The sequence below is a fragment of the Dama dama genome, chromosome 5 (assembly GCF_033118175.1).
Source record: "Dama dama isolate Ldn47 chromosome 5, ASM3311817v1, whole genome shotgun sequence".
NCBI lineage: Eukaryota > Metazoa > Chordata > Mammalia > Artiodactyla > Cervidae > Dama > Dama dama.
The window spans coordinates 79,725,782-79,731,824 of NC_083685.1; positions in this window are offsets into that span (position 1 = coordinate 79,725,782).

Here is a 6,043-nt window from a genome sequence, read left to right on the forward strand (position 1 = left end):
GGGGGTGTTTGCAGGGTCTGGCAGAGTCTGGCAATGCTTTATTTTTTACCGTGGCTTTTATACCCTAAATTAGTACATTTCTAAGGGGAAGATAGTTTAACATTACATCAGCTTGTTCTTCACGAAACCAGGGTGTTTTCTGCATGCTTCTTTGTTTATGAGGGTCTTAAACATTATCTTCTGGCCTTGGGGTCTATTGACATTTTATGACCTAGGTGAATGCAAAGCTGTTTTCAGTAATCTATTCTTTAATGAACACAAAGTTCAGTCCTTTTGCAGAAGTTATCAGTTAAATTTATCTAAAAGGTTTACCACAAAAAGACTCTGCAGCTCCAGTGAGGCAGCGCCTGTTTAGCATTCCTGGTTAAAATTAACAATTCTAAACTCTTATTTTTCTAAATCTTTAACTATAACCACTTTTAGAATAATATTTTATGTTCTCTAATAGGGCTTCCTCACCCCCGAACGGCTCTGTACCTATTAGGGCCTTTTGTGTGATCAGGTTCTTTATGCTGTTTATGATTACGGTGTTGTGAGCAGTCATGTGCATTAGTACGCATTTGCCAAGCAGGCTAGAATGCCAGCAAAGGGGTCTAAATTGAAACACTCCTTTCATCCTGGATAATCTTATAGGATACCACCATCCGGCAGACATATTAATTAAAGTTCTAAGTTGATTCTGTTTGGAAAGAGATCGGGGAAGGCCTTCTACCCGTGTCACAGAAATTAGGGAGTAGTCTAATATAGCAAGCATCAGAAAGACAGAGATCATCTTTAAGGTGAGCGCCGGGGCAGCTTTTCGAAATCTCTGAAGTCCTGATCTGCCTTGCTTGTCAGGTCTCCTCCTCACAACCTTGTCATGGGTGGGATCTTGTGTGCTGGCTCCCGGGAGGGAATGGGACTGAAAAGGCTGAGGCAGTGAAAGCTTTACTTTAAAGTCAATACCCCTCTGAGAGTTTTATCAGGAAAAATATAATAATTTTACCACAAATGATTAATAATCTCTCTTTCCCCCTCAACTTCCCCCCAAAGTACCAAACTTTGATTTGTTGTACATAATCTGTAGTTTTGGATTACTTTTACTTTGATTTCTTAAAATAAAGTCAAATGTTATCAAAGATTGAAATGATAGCCTTGGCACACATGGCATTTAGGATTAAAGGCTTCCCATGTGGGAGGCTCCAGTAGCATGACTGATAATTTGTCTAAGTATAGAATTCAAGTCCAAGTTTCTTTCTCTTCAATATTTGGAAGATTGTTGTTGCTCAGTCACTATGCTGTGCCTGACTCTTTGCCATCCCATGGACTGCAGCACACCAACACTTGGAAGATATTGCTCTTTTATCTTTATGCATCTAATGTTGCAGTTAAGTTCTCTGTCACAAGTAGACTTCCAGCTCCTGAAATTCTGCTAACCTTGATTTCAGGCAAAGTAGAATTAACGTGAGTTACAGGATCCATCAGCCAAACTTGACCGTGGAGATGTCATGGAAGTGAAGTTGTTGTAGAGCAAGAAAATAACAAGAGCTGTGGGAAACTCCCAGGGAGACAGAAGGATCCTGGAACCTGGTGGGGAAGGCGGAGAGCAGATGAGGCCAGGACCAGGCGTGTCCAGCAGGGGATGGGACTAAGGAGAACTTTCTAGTTATGTCCTCCTCTCTGCAGGCAAGAAAAAGCCCCTCATGGCCAACAGAAGTGTGTGAGAGAGGGCGTTACACAGTGGTGATGGATCCTGGATACATTCAGAAACAAGAGGTCCTTTCCTCTGCCCTGAGGATCAGAGTTCTATGACCCAAGGGGAGGTTCTTACCTTAACAGAGAAACAGAGACTCCTTAATGGGTAAGGACCCATGGCTGAGGGCAGGTAGGAAACAGAGAATGGATGAGCCCAGATGTTAACACCAGAATCTCTCTTGGGCGTGAGTCTCCCACCATCGCCACTTCTCTTTACCCAGTACACATTCCTCAATTCAGCATAAGGTGCTCAGCCTAGAGAGTAGGCTTTCATCCTCCTCCCAGCTCATGACCATGTAGAATTTATCCCAGGAAAAGTAAAGTTGGTTTAACACTCCAAAATCAAGCAGTGAGATTTGCCACAACTAAGAAAAGTGGTGCGATCTCTCATTAGATGCCAAAAGAGCGCCTGACAAAATCCAACATCCGTTAGTGATCGTTTAAAAGCAAAACTTCTCTGCAGATGTGAGAAAAGAGAACTGTCCTACACACTGCTGGGGAGTGGAGGTGAGGGTGAATGTAAATTGGTGCCACCACGATAGAAAACAGTATAGAGGTTCCTTAAGAAACTAAAATAAATAGGAAATTCCCTGGCCATCCAGCGGTTAGGACTCGGTGTTTTCACTGTCTGGCCTGGTTCCGTCCCTGGTGGGGGAACGGAGTCCAGCAAGCTGCATGGCCTGGCCAAAAGAAACCTAAAAATAGAGTTGCCATATGATCTAGTAATACCTAGGCATACATCCAGAGAAAACTATGATTCAAAAAGATACATGCAGGACTTCCCTGGTGGTCCAGGGGTTAAGAATCTGCCTGCCAGTGGGGTTCAACCCCTGGCCCAGGAAGATTCCACAGGTATAGATCAACTAAGTCCATGCACTGAAGCCCACAATCTCTAGAGCCTGTGCTCCATAACAGGACACGCCATGGCAATGAGAAGCCTGTGCACTAAAATGAAGAGTAACCTCTTGCTTGCCACAACTAGAGAAAGCCCATGTGCAGCAACAACGACCCAGCACAACCAAAAATAAATAAATAATAAAAAAAAGAAAAGTAGAATAATAAAAAATTGGAACAAATAAAATTTTAAAAAGATATGTGCACCCCAATGTTTATAAACACTTTTTACAATAGTCAAGACAAAAAACAACCTAAGTGTCCATAGACAAGTGAATGGATAAAGATATGATATGTATATAGAATGGAATATTACTCAGCCATGAAAAAGGAATGAATTAATGTCACTTGCAGCAACCTGGGTAGACCAAGAGATTATTATGCAAAGCTTGAAGTAAGTCAGACAGAGACAGACAAGAATATAATATCACTTGCATGTGGAATGTAAAATATGATACAAATGAATTTATTTGCAAAACAGAAACAGACTCACAGACAGAAAACAAACTCATGGTTACCAGAGGGGAGAATATGAGGAGGGAAAAATTAGGAGTTTGGGATTAGGAAATGCAAGCTACTATATACAAAATAGATAAACAACAAGCTCTTACCATGTAGTACAGGGAACTGTATTCAATATCTTCTAATAAGCCAATATGGAAAAGGACTTGAAAATATATATATATATATATATATATATATATATATATATATATTAAACAATAAAAATAAAGACTGATTCTCTCCATTCTTAATTAATTAATTTTTGAAGTATAGCAGGTTTACAATGCTGTGTTAGTTTCTGGTGTACAACACAGTGATTCAGTTATATATCTTTTTTTCAGATTCTTTTCCCTTATAGGTTATTACAAAATATTGGGTGTAGTTTCCTTTGCTATACAGTAGGTCATTATTGGTTATCTATTTCATATGTAATAGTGTGTATATGTTAATCCCAAACTCCTACTTTATGCCTCCCCTTGGGCTTCCCTCATCTCTCAGTTCGTAAAGAATCTGCCTGCAATGCAGGAGACCCGGGTTCGATCCCTGGGTCGGGAAGATCCCCTGAAGAAGGAAATGGCAACCCACTCTAGCATTCTTGCCTGGAGAATCCCATGGATTCTTTACCCTATGAGGCTAAAGTCCATGGGGGTCGCAAGAGTCAGACACGACTGAGCGACTAAACCACCACCACCCACTTCCCCTTTGGTGACCACAGCTTTTTTTCTGTGTTTGAGTCTGTTTCTATTTTGCAGGTAAGTTCATTTGTATCATTTTTTTACTTCCAAATATAAGTGATATCATATGTATTTGCCTTTTCCTGGCTGGCTTACTTCACTTAATATGATAATCTCTAGGCCCATCCATGTTGCTGCAAATGGCATTATTTCATTCTTTTTTATGGCTGAGTAATATTCCTGTGTGTGTGTGTGTGTGTGTGTGTGTACATTTTCTTTATACTTTACTCTGTCGATAGGCATTTAGGATGCTTCTATGTCTTGGCTCTTGTAAATAGTGCTGAAATGAACATTGGGGTGCATGTATCTTTTTGAATTATGGTTTTCTTTGGATCTATGCCCCAGGAGTGGGATTGCAGAATTATACGGCAAGTGGGCCTACTCTTTGTGGTGGCGTGTGGGCTTCTCATTGCGGAGGCTTTCCTTGTCCTGGGGCACGAGCTCTGGAGCTTGCAGGCTTCAGTAGTTGTGATGCATAGGCTTAGTTGCTCCATGTCCTGTGGAATCTTCCAGGGCCAAGGATCGAATCCGTGTCCCCTGCACTGGCAGGCGGATTCTTAACCACTGGACCACCAGGGTAGTCCTATTTTCCATTTTTTAAGGAACCTCCTCCATACTGTTCTCCATAGTGACTGCACCAATTTACATTCCCACCAACGATGTAGGAGGGTTCCTTTTTCTCCATTCCCTCTCCAGCATTGATCATTTGTAGATTTTTTGATGATGGCCATTCTAATGGGTGTGGGGTGATACTTCATTGCAGTTGTGATTTAATGCAGATTCTCTTTAAAATAAAACAAAAAACACTTCTCTGCAAATGAGGGATAGAAGAGAACTTCCTCAAACCAGACAAAGGGCATCTACCAAAAAACCCTATCGCTAACATCATAATGGTGAAAGACTGAAGGCTTTCTCCTAAGACCAGAAACAAAGCAAGTGTGTCCTCTTCCTGTATTTCTATTAAGCGTTGTACTATCAGTGCAGTGAGGCAAGCAAAAGAAATTAAATGCATCAAAATTTGAAAGGGAGAAGTGAAACTGTCTTTGTGCACATACAAGTATGATCACATGTGTAGAGGATTCTAAGGAATCTATAAAACAACTGCTAGAACTAATAAGTGGGTTTAGTAAGGTTGCAGCATGCAAGCCCAAAACACAAAAACCACTTGTGTTTCTGTTTTCTAACAACAAAGCATCAGAAATTGGAATTTAAAGTAATAGTACCATTTATAATCATATCAAAAATATCAAATAATTATGGATAAATCTGACAAAGATGTACACAATCTGTACTGAAAACTACAAAACATGGCCAAGAGACATTAAAGACATATGTAAACAGAGAGATAGGCTTTGTGCATAGGTTCACATGATTCAAATGCCAGTTCTTCCCAAATTGATCTCTGTGTTGTCTCGTGTCCTTGCCTTAGTAGCTGAGAGTCCCTGTAAAACATCTCGGTGGGTACTGTTGCTGACTTGGAGGGTTTCAGCGAGAGAGGGAGGTGGGAACACTGCACTCACGTTGGTGGTGCCTTCCCTGGGCAATGATGCTTCTGGTTTCTGCCAGGGATCTGCCAGCCATTTACCATTTGGTCTCTGGCCACTTCCACTGTTTTCATCTAAAGGCAGCCATCCTCACCTTTGCCCCTTGGCCCATGGAGAGGAGAACGTGCAGCCATCGGCCTGGTGGCTCCCCACGTGGAATCCCAGCTAATCATGCTGTCACGGCCCCTGTGGTCCTTCGGCTGTTGGTGCCTCCTCTAGGCGCAGAGCTGTGCAGAAGTCTCCCAAGCTCTGCTTTGAGATTTCTGAATGTGATTTCTCATCTGTTTTCTTTTCTTCTTGTAAGACTGGGTGATTGATTTAGCTGTGCCCAGTCTTGGTTGTGGCATGCGGGAATCTTATTCTCTGACCAGGGATCAAACCCAGGCCCCCTGCATTGGGAGCTTGGACTCTTAGCCACTGGACCACCAGGGAAGTCCTCCCATCTGCTTTCTGTCTTTTCTGAAATCCTGCTCTTTCTCATCTAATGGGAGTCCCCCCTTCTTCAAATGGAGCTATGTATGTTGTTTATTTGGGTGTTTGGCTGGGTTTTATTACCTCTGTTATTCCTATGAATTTGGTCCAGGAGAACCAAGATTGTGGTATGCAATCAGTGCAGTCCACCACCTTGAAACT